Raw genomic sequence first — 15,836 nt, 5'->3', positions numbered from 1 at the left:
TCTCCTTGATGACCCTCCCGGAACACCTACCCTCACCTTGACTCACCCCTGCTCTCCATGCCCATGGCTCCCACCTTAGCTTGTACTCTTCATCACCTCCTGCCTTTTTTCTACAAATCTCCAGCAGTCTCTGAGAGTCCTCTCCTTGCAATCCATCCTCCATAATGTGCAGAGAGCTACTTATGTCACATAGCTATGATCCTGTCACTGCCCTCCTCACTTCCTTTCACAGACTCTGCTCCTCCCGGGCCCATAGGACAAGGTGCAAACTTCGGTGCATAGCTTCATTCTCCACAACACTCTCACTCAGCATTATATATAATGTTCCAACCAATGTTCTGATCATGCCAAAGAATTCCGCTACATGCCTCTGCATCTTTGCAATGCTATTCCCTCTACCTGGGTGGTCTTCCCTCCCTCTCATCAGCCGGCAGCAGGTCTGCTCCCCATATCTGACCTGTGCCTCCATCGCCTAACTCAGCGTAAGACCTGGCACTGGGAAGATAACATCAAAGATTTGTAGGGAAGACGTGCTGCCGGATCTCACTCTGTGTGTCTCTTTGTTTGGTTGGTCCTGATCTACAGCCTTCCTAACACAACCATAATCATAAGGGTAGCACCTTCTGGAATTCTGGGAGTCATCCTAGCAAATGATCAAACCTCAGGGGGTCATGTGAACCTCCCAAATTTGCAGCTAGTTGGTCAAAATAATGGATGACTGGCGGGCCCATCTGAAGTGAGGACAGTCTCATTGGAGGCTGTGCCCTTAACCTGTGGAGTCTGTGATAAACTCTAGGTAGTTAGTACCAGAAGAGCATTGTGACATCGCAAAAGGCATTAAAATTTCTCAGTGAAAAAAAGGACGTAGAAAGAAACCACATCCTTATAATAGAATGCCAACTGATAGATGTAAAATACATTGTTGAAATGAGAAAATAACCTTTTTGCAAGCATCACAGTAGCAAGTGATTCAGGCAATGGATGCTAAAACTTATGGGTGAATATTTGATGAGGTAGAGGATATTTATATCGTCTGAAAGTATCACTCCAAAAATTATCTACTAATACAAAAGAGAAGATAGTAACTTTACAGAAGAGAAACCTGGAACACACCATTTTAACCAAGAAATAAAAGTTAACATTGCCGACAATAGAACAAACTATCATTAAGTGCCTCTTGATAAGATGCATAGAGAGGGACACAATATCACTTTGGTGATATTCCTGTTAAAAAGCATTATCTGAGTCTGATCAGGAGGAAAGATCAGACAAACTCAGATTGGGGGACATTTTGTAAAACACCTTGGCCTGTACTGTTTAACAATGTTAAAATCAGGAAAGACAAATAAAGGCTGAGGAATGGCTCCAGATTACAGAAAACTAAAGAGACATGAAAACTAAATACAATTTATGATTCCAGAATGAATACTGGACCAGAAAAACAAATATTATTGGGACAATTGGCAATATTTGCACAATGGTTTGTAGATTGGATAATATTATTGAAACAATGTTAATTGTACTGTGGTATGCAAAAGAATGCTCTTGTTCTTAGAAAATAGACACTGAAATATTTAGGAATACAGAGTAAAGAGACTGGGAGAACGAGAGAAAGGGATGAAAGAAAGAGGGCAACATGGAAACATTTGGTGAATCTGGGTGAAGGGAATATGGGAGTTCCTTGTTACTATTCTTGCAACTTTTTGTTAGTATGAAATTACTTTAAAATATAAAACTGAGGGTGCCTGGATGGCTCAGTTGGTTAAGCACCCAACTCTTGATTTCCGCTCAGGTCATGATCCCATGGTTCATGGGTTCTAGCTGGAGTCGGGCTCCCCACTGATAGCACAGAACCTGCTTGGGATTCTCTCTCTCCCTCTCTCTCTCTGCCCCTCTCCCTGCTTGTGCTCTCTCTCTCAAAATAAATAAATAAACATTTAAAAAATAAAATATAAAACTGAAAAAAATATGTTTAATGTTATTCTATTTTACTTTAAAATCAGATGCACATATATTTACACATGTGCATATAATATGTTCAAAATAAAAGACTACAAGATACAAACCAAAAAGTTAATAGTTCTTTTCTCTGGTGGTGAGATATAGGTTAGCTTCTTCTTTTTCCTCAACATTAGTTTCTCATTTTTCCTAGAATAGTTGTGAACTCTTCATAATGACAACAACAAAAGAAATAATAAAGGTTGGACACATGACGAAAAAAATCACTCTTCAAACACCAAAAACACTCCTGAAGAAAGAACAAATGACTCATTCCCTGCCTCCCTGCCTCCCTGCCCCCCATTATCCATGTTGTGTTCCTGTCTGTAAACCATGGTTGTCTCTGTCCATGTTCAGGAGGCCCCTTGGGGAAGACAGTACCCACGTGATCTTCCAGGGGACCTCACAGTGCTGTTACAACAGCCCCATGTGATGTGGGCACAGATGACCCAAGCTCAGACAGGAATCAAAATGTCCTAGAAAGAAACTTAGAGCAGAAGAAGCTGGTGACTAGGAAACACCAATGGGGACAAACAAAAAAGCCCCAACAACAAAGCCGACTCTCTCTAGACCAATGACCAGGGAAAGGGAAGCTTAGCAAGACAGAAAACTTTTAGACAATTACTGCTCTACCCTAGTTAAACATCACAGAAACCATACCAGAAAAGGGTAAAAGGGAGCTAGACTTTGACATTTGCAAGGCTGTAACAAGGCATCCCAACATCCCTGCTGGGGTGGTGTCAGAGAAGGGCAAGCAGGGATCTGGGACTTTCATCTCTGCTGGCCATTAATGCCTCCCTGCTGCCACTGCAGTAGGGAGCCTGGAATTCTACCTCTATCTTGGACTAATAAGGTATTCCTCCCACTCCCCACTGGGGTGGTGTCAAAGGACTTCTAGTGGGAGTCAAGGCTTTCACCATCTCCCAGCAGTAATGGAGAGTGTCAATAGAGACCCATGGGGGGCCAGGATTCTCAGCTCAACCCAGCAGTAATGAGGAACATCCCCCCTTGGGTTTCAACAGAGGCTGAGTGGGAAACCCAGACTTCTAGCTCCTATTGTCAGTAATGAGGATTTGCCACCCCCCCCCACCCTTCTCCTGTGGAAATGGTGTCAAAGAAACCCAGCTAAACAGGAGGTTTAAATAATACAAAAATATCCAGGTTTCAATAGGAAATCACTCATTATACCAAGAGACAGGATGATTTCAGATTGAATGAATAAAAAAAAAATCAGTAGATGCTAACACGAAGATGAGACAGATGTTAGAATTATCTGACAAAAGTCTGAAAACAGCCATCATTAAAAATGCTTCAACAAGCAATTATGAATAAACTTGAAATAACTGAAATAAATGGAAAGCCTCAACAAAGCAATAGAGGATATAAAGGAAACCCAATGGAAATTTTAGAAATTTAAGTCCTAAACACAATAAAATAACCTAAATAAAAGCTCAGAAGGTGGACTCAGCAGAGAATGGAGGGGACAGAGGAAAGAATCAGTGAACCGGAAGATAGAACCATAGAAATTACCCAATTTGAACAGCAGAGAGAAAACAAACAGGAAAAGAAAAGAGGACAGAGCATCAGGGGCTCTGTGGGACTATAACAAAAGATCCAACCTTTGTGTCATCAGAGTTCCAGAAGGGGCGGAGGAAGGGCATGGGGCTCAATAAGCACTAGAAGAAATGAGGGGACATTATGAACTTAAACATTTGTTAAGAGGGCAGGTCTCACGTTATGTGTTCTTACCACAAAACAAACAGGTAGACAAACAAATCAACACAAAGGGACATAGGGAAATTTTTAGAAGTGAGCAATATGTTTATTACCTTGATTATGGTGATGGTAATGTGAGTGTATACATATGTCCAAACTCACCAAATTATACACGTTAATTATGTGCAGGGTTTTTGTATATCAATCATGCCTAAATAAAGTGGAAAGAAAGAAAAGAAATAACAGCTGAAAACTTCACAAGTTTGTCAAGAGAAGTAAGCCTACAGATTTAAAAAGCTTAGGCTATGTCAAATAAGATAAATCCAAAGAAATCCACAATAAGATACATCACAATTAAACTTATGAAAACTAGAGAGAGAGGGAAGATGGCGGCGTAGGAGGACGCTGGGCTCACTGCGCGTCCTGCTGATCACTTAGATTCCACCTACACCTGCCTAAATAACCCAGAAAACCACCAGAGGATTAGCAGAACGGAGTCGCCGGAGCCAAGCGCAGACGAGAGGCCCACGGAAGAGGGTAGGAAGGGCGGCGAGGCGGTGCGCGCTCCACGGACTGGCGGGTGGGAGCCGGGGCGGAGGGGCGGCTTGCCGGCCAAGCAGAGCCCCCTAGTCTGGCTTGCAAAAAGCGGAAGGGCCTGACGGACTGTGTTCCGACAGCAAGCGCGACTTAGCGTCTGGGAGGTCATAAGTTAACAGCTCTGCTCAGAAAGCGGGAAGGCTGGAGGACAAAGGGAAGGAGAGCTGCTGAGCCCCCGGACGACAGAGCTCAGTTTGGTGGGGAACAAAGGCGCTCGCCAGCGCCATCTCCCCCGCCCATCCCCCAGCCAAAATCCCAAAGAGAACCAGTTCCTGCCAGGGAACTTGCTCGCTCCGAGCAAACACCCAACTCTGCGCTTCTGCGGAGCCAAACCTCCGGCAGCGGATCTGACTCCCTCCTGCTGCCACAGGGCCCCTCCTGAAGTGGATCACCTAAGGAGAAGCAAGCTAAGCCTGCCCCTCCTGCCCCTGTGCACCTTGCCTACCCACCCCAGCTAAGACGCCAGATCCCCAGCATCACAAGCCTGGCAGTGTGCTAGTAGCCCAGACAGGCCACCCCACCCCACAGTGAATCCCGCCCCTAGGAGAGGGGAAGAGAAGGCACGCACCAGTCTGACTGTGGCCCCAGCGGTGGGCTGGGGGCAGACATCAGGTCTGACTGCGGCTCCGCCCACCAACTCCAGTTACACACCACAGCACAGGGGAAGTGCCCTGCAAGTCCTCACCATGCCAGGGACTATCCAAAATGACCAAGCGGAAGAATTCCCCTCAGAAGAATCTCCAGGAAATAACAACAGCTAATGAGCTGATCAAAAAGGATTTAAATAATATAACAGAAAGTGAATTTAGAATAATAGTCATAAAATTAATCGCTGGGCTTGAAAACAGTATAGCTGACAGCAGAGAATCTCTTGCTACAGAGATCAAGGGACTAAGGAACAGTCACGAGGAGCTGAAAAACGCTTTAAACGAAATGCATAACAAAATGGAAACTACCACGGCTCTGATTGAAGAGGCAGAGGAGAGAATAGGTGAACTAGAAGATAAAGTTATGGAAAAAGAGGAAGCTGAGAAAAAGATAAAAAAATCCAGGAGTATGAGGAGAAAATTAGAGAACTAAGTGATACACTAAAAAGAAATAATATACGCATAATTGGTATCCCAGAGGAGGAAGAGAGAGGGAAAGGTGCTGAAGGGGTACTTGAAGAAATAATAGCTGAGAACTTCCCTGAACTGGGGAAGGAAAAAGGCATTGAAATCCAAGAGGCACAGAGAACTCCCTTCAGACTTGAATCGATCTTCTGCACGACATATCATAGTGAAACTGGCAAAATACAAGGATAAAGAGAAAATTCTGAAAGCAGCAAGGGGTAAACGTGCCCTCACATATAAAGGGAGACCTATAAGACTCGTGACTGATCTCTCTTTTGAAACTTGGCAGGCCAGAAAGAATTGGCATGAGATCTTCAGTGTGCTAGACAGAAAAAATATGCAGCCGAGAATCCTTTATCCAGCAAGTCTGTCATTTAGAATAGAAGGAGAGATAAAGGGCTTCCCAAACAAACAAAAACTGAAGGAATTTGTCACCACTAAACCAGCCCTACAAGAGATCCTAAGGGGGACCCTGTGAGACAAAGTACCAGAGACATCACTACAAGCATAAAACATACAGACATCACAATGACTCTAAACCCATATCTTTCTATAATAACACTGAATGTAAATGGATTAAATGTGCCAACCAAAAGACATAGGGTATCAGAATGGATAAAAAAACAAGACCCATCTATTTGCTGTCTACAAGAGACTCATTTTAGACCTGAGGACACCTTTAGATTGAGAGTGAGGGGATGGAGAACTATTTATCATGCTACTGGAAGCCAAAAGAAAGCTGGAGTAGCCATACTTATATCAGACAAACTAGACTTTAAATTAAAGGCTGTAACAAGAGATGAAGAAGGACATTATATAATAGTGACAGGGTCTATCCATCAGGAAGAGCTAACAATTATAAATGTCTATGTGCCGAATACCGGAGCGCCCAAATATATAAAACAATTACTCATAAACACAAGCAACCTTATTGAGAAGAATGTGGTAATTGCAGGGGACTTTAACACCCCACTTACAGAAATGGATAGATCATCTAGACACACGGTCAATAAAGAAACAAGGGCCCTGAATGAGACATTGGATCAGATGGACTGGACAGATATATTTAGAACTCTGCATCCCAAAGCAACAGAATATACTTTCTTCTCGAGTGCACATGGAACATTCTCCAAGATAGATCATATACTGGGTCACAAAACAGCCCTTCATAAGTTTACAAGAATTGAAATCATACCATGCATACTTTCAGACCACAATGCTATGAAGCTTGAAATCAACCACAGAAAAAAGTCTGGAAAACCTCCAAAAGCATGGAGGTTAAAGAACACCCTACTAACGAATGAGTGGGTCAACCAGGCAATTCGAGAAGAAATTAAAAAATATATGGAAACAAACGAAAATGAAAATACAACAATCCAAACGCTTTGGGACGCAGCGAAGGCAGTCCTGAGAGGAAAATACATTGCAATCCAGGCCTATCTCAAGAAACAAGAAAAATCCCAAATACAAAATCTAACAGCACACCTAAAGGAAATAGAAGCAGAACAGCAAAGGCAGCCTAAACCCAGCAGAAGAAGAGAAATAATAAAGATCAGAGCAGAAATAAACAACACAGAATCTAAAAAAATTGTAGAGCAGATAAACGAAACCAAGAGTTGGTTTTTTGAAAAAATAAACAAAATTGACAAACCTCTAGCCAGGCTTCTCAAAAGGAAAAGGGAGATGACCCAAATAGATAAAATCATGAATGAAAATGGAATTATTACAACCAATCCCTCAGCGATACAAACAATTATCAGGGAATACTATGAAAAATTATATGCCAACAAATTGGACAACCTGGAAGAAATGGACAAATTCCTGAACACCCACACTCTTCCAAAACTCAATCAGGAGGAAATAGACAGCTTGAACAGACCCATAACCAGCGAAGAAATTGAATCGGTTATCAAAAATCTCCCAACAAATAAGAGTCCAGGACCAGATGGCTTCCCAGGGGAGTTCTACCAGACGTTCAAAGCAGAGATAATACCTATCCTTCTCAAGCTATTCCAAGAAATAGAAAGGGAAGGAAAACTTCCAGACTCATTCTATGAAGCCAGTATTACTTTGATTCCTAAACCAGACAGAGACCCAGTAAAAAAAGAGAACTACAGGCCAATATCCCTGATGAATATGGATGCAAAAATTCTCAATAAGATACTAGCAAATCGAATTCAACGGCATATAAAAAGAATTATTCACCATGATCAAGTGGGATTCATTCCTGGGATGCAGGGCTGGTTCAACATTCGCAAATCAATCAACGTGATACATCACATTAACAAAAAAAAAAAAGAGAGAAAAACCATATGATCCTGTCAATCGATGCAGAAAAGGCCTTTGACAAAATCCAGCACCCTTTCTTAATAAAAACCCTTGAGAAAGTCGGGATAGAAGGAACATACTTAAAGATCATAAAAGCCATTTATGAAAAGCCCACAGCTAACATCATCCTCAACGGGGAAAAACTGAGAGCTTTTTCCCTGAGATCAGGAACACGACAGGGATGCCCACTCTCACCGCTGTTGTTTAACATAGTGCTGGAAGTTCTAGCATCAGCAATCAGACAACAAAAGGAAATCAAAGGCATCAAAATTGGCAAAGATGAAGTCAAGCTTTCGCTTTTTGCAGATGACATGATATTATACATGGAAAATCCGATAGACTCCACCAAAAGTCTGCTAGAACTGATACATGAATTCAGCAAAGTTGCAGGATACAAAATCAATGTCCAGAAATCAGTTGCATTCTTATACACTAACAATGAAGCAACAGAAAGACAAATAAAGAAACTGATCCCATTCACAATTGCACCAAGAAGCATAAAATACCTAGGAATAAATCTAACCAAAGATGTAAAGGATCTGTATGCTGAAAACTATAGAAAGCTTATGAAGGTAATTGAAGAAGATTTAAAGAAATGGAAAGACATTCCCTACTCATGGATTGGAAGAATAAATATTGTCAAAATGTCAATCCTACCCAAAGCTATCTACACATTCAATGCAATCCCAATCAAAATTGCACCAGCATTCTTCTCGAAACTAGAACAAGCAATCCTAAAATTCATATGGAACCACAAAAGGCCCCGAATAGCCAAAGTAATTTTGAAGAAGAAGACCAAAGCAGGAGGCATCACAATCCCAGACTTTAGCCTCTACTACAAAGCTGTCATCATCAAGACAGCATGGTATTGGCACAAAAACAGACACATAGACCAATGGAATAGAATAGAAACCCCAGAACTAGACCCACAAACGTATGGCCAACTCATCTTTGACAAAGCAGGAAAGAACATCCAATGGAAAAAAGACAGTCTCTTTAACAAATGGTGCTGGGAGAACTGGAGAGCAACATGCAGAAGGTTGAAACTAGACCACTTTCTCACACCATTCACAAAAATAAACTCAAAATGGATCAAGGACCTGAATGTGAGACAGGAAACCATCAAAACCTTAGAGGAGAAAGCAGGAAAAGACCTCTCTGACCTCAGCCGTAGCAATCTCTTACTCGACACATCCCCAAAGGCAAGGGAAGTAAAAGCAAAAGTGAATTACTGGGACCTTATGAAGACAAAAAGCTTCTGCACAGCAAAGGAAACAACCAACAAAACTAAAAGGCAACCAACGGAATGGGAAAAGGTATTTGCAAATGACATATCGGATAAAGGGCTAGTATCCAAAATCTATAAAGAGCTCACCAAACTCCACACCCGAAAAGCAAATAACCCAGTGAAGAAATGGGCAGAAAACATGAATAGACACTTCTCTAAAGAAGACATCCGGATGGCCAACAGGCACATGAAAAGATGTTCAGCGTCGCTCCTTATCAGGGAAATACAAATCAAAACCACACTCAGGTATCACCTCACGCCAGTCAGAGTGGCCAAAATGAAGAAATCAGGAGACTAGAGATGCTGGAGAGGATGTGGAGAAACGGGAACCCTCTTGCACTGTTGGTGGGAATGCAAATTGGTGCAGCCGCTCAGGAAAGCAGTGTGGAGGTTCCTCAGAAAATTAAAAATAGACCTACCCTATGACCCAGCAATAGCACTGCTAGGAATTTATCCAAGGGACACAGGAGTACTGATGCATAGGGGCACTTGTATCCCAATGTTCATAGCAGCACTCTCAACAATAGCCAAATTATGGAAAGAGCCTAAATGTCCATCAACTGATGAATGGATAAAGAAATTGTGGTTTATATACACTATGGAATACTACGTGGCAATGAGAAAAAATGAAATATGGCCTTTTGTAGCAACGTGGATGGAACTGGAGAGTGTGATGCTAAGTGAAATAAGCCATACAGAGAAAGACAGATACCATATGGTTTCACTCTTATGTGGATCCTGAGAAACTTAACAGGAACCCATGGGGGAGGGGAAGGAAAAAAAAAAAAAGAGGTTAGAGTGGGAGAGAGCCAAAGCATAAGAGACTGTTGAGAACTGAGAGCAAACTGAGGGTTGATGGGGGGTGGGAGGGAGGAGAGGGTGGGTGATGGGTATTGAGGAGGGCACCTTTTGGGATGAGCACTGGGTGTTGTATGGAAACCAATTTGACAATAAATTTCATATATAAATAAAAAATAATAATAATAATTCAAAAAAAAATAAACTTATGAAAACTAAAAACAAAGAAAAACATCTTAAAAACCATCAGAGAAAAACTATACCTATAAAGAAGAAGGAATTCGAAGACAGCAGTTTTCTCATCAGAAACAATGGAAGTCAGACAAACAGGGTAGTATTTTTCAAGAGGTGAAAGAAAACAACCATCAACCCAGAATCCTGTAACCAGTAAAAGTATTCTTTAGGAATAAAGAGGATATCGAGTAATTCTCAGATGAAGGGAAACTAAGAGATTTTTTTACCAGCATATTTACCTTAAGAGAATGTCTAAAAGAAGTCCTCTAAACAGAAAGGTAATAAGAATAGTAATAAAAATCACTTTGAAACATCAGGGAAAAAAAAGAAAGAACACAGTAAGCAGAAATATGAGTAAATAAAATAGGCTTTCCTTCTTCTCTGGAGTTTCCCAAATTATGTCTGGTGGGTGAAGCATAAATTATAACACTGGTTGCTATGGTTCTACATGTATACAGAAGAAACATCTTAGACAGTTATGTTATATATATTATATAATATTTATATTATAAATAAATGGGGCGAAGAGACATAAAGGGCACTAAGGTTTATATACTTCAACTAGTAAAATGATGACATCAATAGACTGATAAGTTTTGTGTGTACAATTCAACACTTACAACAACCAATAAAAAAATCTATACAGGGATATACTCAGAAACACTATTGATAAATCAATATGGAATTCTAAAAAAATGTTCAAGTAAGCCACCGGCAGGTAACAAAGAGCAAACAAGGGGCGCCTGTGTGGTTCAGTCAGTTAAGTGTCCGACTTCGGCTCAGGTCATGATCTCACGGTTCGTGAGTTCGAGCTCCGTGTCGGGCTCTGTGCTGACAGCTCAGAGCCTGGGGTCTGCCTCGGATTCTGTGTCTCCCTCTCTCTCTGCCCCTCCCCTGCTCATGCTCTGTCTTTCTCTGTCTCTCAATAATAAATAAATGTTAAAAAAATTTTTAAGAAACAGCAAACAAATAAATTGAAAACAGAAAATAAACAAAAAATAAAATGGCAGACCTAAGCCCTATAATATCATCATTTACATTAAATTTAAATGACCTAACTATACAAATTAACAGACAGAGACTAGCAGAGTAGATTAAAAAACAGAAACCAACTCTATGCTGTCTATAAGAAATTCACTTCAAATATAATGGTATAGTCAAGTTGAAAGCAAGAGTGGAAAAAGATACAACATGAAAACATTACTTAAACCAACGCAGGAGTGTCTATATTGATGTCTCGTAAAGTAGACTCCAGGAGAAAAGAAATTACCAGAAACAGAGTGGGACATTATATAATGATAAAAGAATCAATCCACCTAGAAGGCACAGCAACCCAAATGTGTACGTACCAAATGAGAGCTGCAAAATATGTAAAGCAAACAATGATAGAACTGAAAAGAGAAATAGACAAATTCATAATTATAGTTGGAGTTTTCAACAGCCCTCTTTCAATGATGGCTAGACAGCTAAACAGAAAATCAGCAAGGATGTAGAAGAATGCTACATCACACCAACCAACACTCTGCCACCACCAGCAGAATACACATTATTTTCAAGAACCCATGGAACATATATCAAGATAGATTATATCCTGGGCCATAAAAAACTCAACAAATTTAAAAGAATTGACATCATACAGAATATATTCCCTGACCGCAATGGAATCAACTACAAATCTGTAACAGAAAAATAACATGAACAGCTCCAGACACTTGGAAACTAAAAATCACATTCCCAGGCAATCCATGGGTTAAAGAGAAGTCTCTAGGGTAATAAAAGTACATTGACCTGAATGAAAAAAAAACACGACATATCAAAATTTATGGGAAAGAGTTAACACAGTGCTGAGAAGGAAATTCGTAGAATTAAGTGCATCACTTATAAAAGAGGAAAAATCTCCAATCAATAATCTAAGCTTCCATGTCAAGAACTTAGGAAAAAGAGCAAAGCAAAGCAAACCAGAAAGAATAAATTAGTAAGTAGCAGACATCAAAGAGATTAAAAATAGAGAAAATCGATATCACATTTCTTGATGTCAAACTATATTACAAAATTACGGTGTCAAAACAGTATGGTGTAAGCATAAAAACAGACACATATGTCAATGGAACAAAACAGAAAGCCAGGGAATAAACCCATGTATATATGGTCAATTAATTTATGACAAAAGAGCCAAGGATATACAATGAGGAAAGGACACTCTCTTCAATAAATGGGGTTGGGAAAACTGGACAGCCACATGCAAAAGAGTGAATCAGGACTGCCATTTTATATCATGGACAAAAATCAACACAAAATGAATGAAAGACTTGAGTGTAAGACTTAAAACTATAAAATTCATAGAAAAAAAACATAGGGGGTAAGATCCTTGGCATCAGTCTTGGCAATGACGTTTTATATTTGACACCAAAAGCAAAGATAAACTAGTGGAGCTACCTCACACTAAAAAGCTTCTGCACAGCACAGGAAACCATCAAAAAGTAGAAATGCAACCTATCAAATGGGAGAAAAAAATTTGCAAATCATATTATCCAATAAGGGGTTCATATCCAAAATAAACAAAGAACTCACACAAGTCAATAGCAAAAAAAGCAATCAGATTTCAAAACAGGAAGAAGACCTGAATAGACAGACATTTTTCCAAAGAAGACATACAAATGACCAACAGACACATGAAAAGGTGCTCAACATTACTAATGAACAAGGAAATGCAAATCAAAACTACAGTGAGATGTCACTTCCCACCCGTCAGAACAGTTAGAATCAAAAAGACAAGAAGTAACAAGTGTTGGCAAGGATGTGGAGAAAAGGGAACCCTCATGCACTGTAGGTGGGAATGTAAATTGGTGCAGCCACTGTGGAAAACAGTATGGAGGTTCTTCAAAAAATTAAAAATACAACTACCATGTGATCCAGCAATTCCACTTCTGAGTATATATCTGAAGGAAATGAAACCATTCTCAAAGAGATATATGCACGCCCATGTTCATTACGGTATTATATACAACAGCCAAGATATGAAGATAACCAAGTGTCTGTCAATGGATGAATGGACAAAGAACACGTGGTTTACACACACACACACACACACACACACACACACACACACAGACACACGCACAGTATATATGTATATATATGTATAAAATGTGATATACACCCACATACAATGGAATATTGTTTAGCTATAAAAAAGAAGGAAATACTGTCATTTGCAACAACATAGATGGACTTTGAGGGAATTATGCTATGTGAAATAAGTCAGACAGAGAGAAAAATATCATATGATTTCACTTGTATGTGGAATTTGGAACTTATAAAAAACCAAACCCATAGAAACAGAGAACACATTGGTAGTTGCCAGCATAGGGAGTAGGGAAATGGGTGAAGATGGTCAAAAAGTACAAACTTCCAGTTCTAAGATAAGTTCTGGGGATGTAATATACAGCATGGTGACTATAGTTAACATTACTGTATTGTTTGTTTGAAAATTGCTAAGAGAGTAGATCTTAAAGTTCTTATCACAAGAAAAAAATTAAAACTATGTGACATGATGGGCATTAACTAAACTTATCGTGGGGGTCATTTTACTATATATCCATACATCATATCATTATGTTGAACACCTCAAACTTACATAATGTTATATGTCAATTATATCTCAATAAAACTCCAGGTGGGGGGAAACATTTAAAAATAGAGAAAATCAGTGAAACAAGGACCTGGTTCTTTGAATAAGATAAATAAAATTGCCAAGTCTCCAGCAAGACTGACAGAGGAAAAATAGACACAAATTATCAACATTAGGAAACCGAGGATAATACGACATTCCCCACCCTCATCAAAAGAATAAGGGAATAGTACACTTTACATACATAAGTTAGACCATGGACCAATTTCTTGTAAAACACAAACTACTACAACTCATTCAATATGAAATAATTTCAATAGCCCTATAACTATTAAGGAAATCCAATATATAATTTTTTAAAGTCTCAAAAAAAAAGAAAACTCCAGGCTCAGATAATTTTATTGGAGAAACTACTAAACATTCAAAGAAGAATCAATACCAATTCTACACAATCTCCCTGAAAATAGAAGAGGTGTGTATCAGTCAGAATTCAGTCAGTGAAATAGAATCCAACAAATATATAGATTTATTGCAAGGAATTGGCCTATGCTGCTGTGGTGGCTGGCTAGGCACTCCAACACCCAGAGGGTGGCAGCCAGTAAGGGCAGGCTGGAACTCTTGGCCATGACATGATGCTGTAGTCCACAGGCAGAATTTCAGGGAAACCACTGGTTCTGCTTCTATAAACAGTTCAGTTGATTGAATTAGGCCTACCCAGATAATCTAAAATAATCTCCTTTGCTTAAAGTCAACTGAATGAATTATGAATGATAATCAATCTATAAAATACCTCCACAGCAACACTTAGATTGTGTTTAATGGAATAACTGGGGACTAAAGCCTAGCCAAGCTGACAGATAAGACTGACCATCACAGTCATGCCTTGTCAACTTGGCACCCATACATATTTCCTTAAACCATATACAATCTCCAAAAAAAGAAGAGCTACATCATAGCTTCACGTAACATGATATAACTATTCTTTTTAAAAAATGTTTATTTAATTTGGAATGCAGGCTGGTGCAGGCACTCTGGAAAACAGTATGGAAGTTCCTCAAGAAGCTAAAAATAGAACTACCCTACAACCCAGCAATTGCACTACTAGGCATTTATCCAAGTGATACAGCTATGCTGTTTCGAAGGGCCACATTCACCCCAATGTTTATAGCAACACTATCAACAATAGCCAAAATACGGAAAGAGCCCAAATGTCCATCAATGGATGAATGGATAAAGAAGATGTGGTATATATATACAATGGAGTATTACTCGGCAATCAAAAAGAATGAAATCTTGCTATTTGCAACTACGTGGATGGAACTGGAGGGTATTATGCTAACTGAAATTAGTCAGTCAGAGAAAGACAAAAATCATATGACTTCACTCATATGAGGACTTTAAGAGACAAAACAGATGAACATAAGGGAAGGGAAACAAAAATAATATAAAAACAGGGAAGGGGGACAAAACAGAAGAGACTCATAAATATGGAGAACAAACTAAGGCTTATGGGAGGGGTTGTGGGAGGGGGGATGGGCTAAATAGGTAAGGAGCACTAAGGAATCTTCTCCTGAAATCATTGTTAAACTATATGCTAATTTAGATGTAAATTTAAAAAAATAAAACAAGTTAAAAGAAAAAAATTAAAATGTTTATTTATTTATTTTGAGAGAGAGAGCATGCACATACAAACTGGGGAGGGGCAGAGAAAGAGAGAGGGAGAGAGAGAATCCTAAGCAGGCTCCATGCTGTCAGTGCAGAGCCCAACACAGGGCTCAATCTCACAACCATGAGATCATACTCTGAGCCGAAATCAAGAGTCAGACACTGGTGGACAGAGCCACAAGGTGCCCTGATATAACTGTTTCGTATACAACTGAAAATATACTGTTTCCCCCGAAGAAAATACAAAGTCATTGAATGATGTTTTCTCCCCCTTGATACCCTGTAACTTAAATACTGTAATATAAAGTTAACTATTATTAATACATCTTGTGTTAGATGATAAGTGGACAAAGGAGGTGGACCCATGCTGAAACAAAAATATTTGCTTAAGATCTACACAAACATATTCATAACAAAGTAATGAAGAAATACTCATAAGTATTATATCCCCCCTCTCCACAACTGGTCA

The 15,836-nt window shown here is 39.6% G+C and overlaps 1 long non-coding RNA gene across 1 annotated transcript in view; it reads right to left on the bottom strand.

Moving 5' to 3' along the window:
• The window catches only part of LOC121041211 (uncharacterized), a 47,390-nt gene that overhangs the window by 6,847 nt on the left and 24,707 nt on the right, over positions 1-15,836 (bottom strand). The gene's annotated exons all lie outside the window — the stretch shown is intronic.

The sequence above is a fragment of the Herpailurus yagouaroundi genome, unplaced genomic scaffold (genome assembly GCF_014898765.1).
Source record: "Herpailurus yagouaroundi ecotype Mexico unplaced genomic scaffold, PumYag 183, whole genome shotgun sequence".
NCBI lineage: Eukaryota > Metazoa > Chordata > Mammalia > Carnivora > Felidae > Herpailurus > Herpailurus yagouaroundi.
This window is presented reverse-complemented; position numbering and strand designations above follow the sequence as displayed.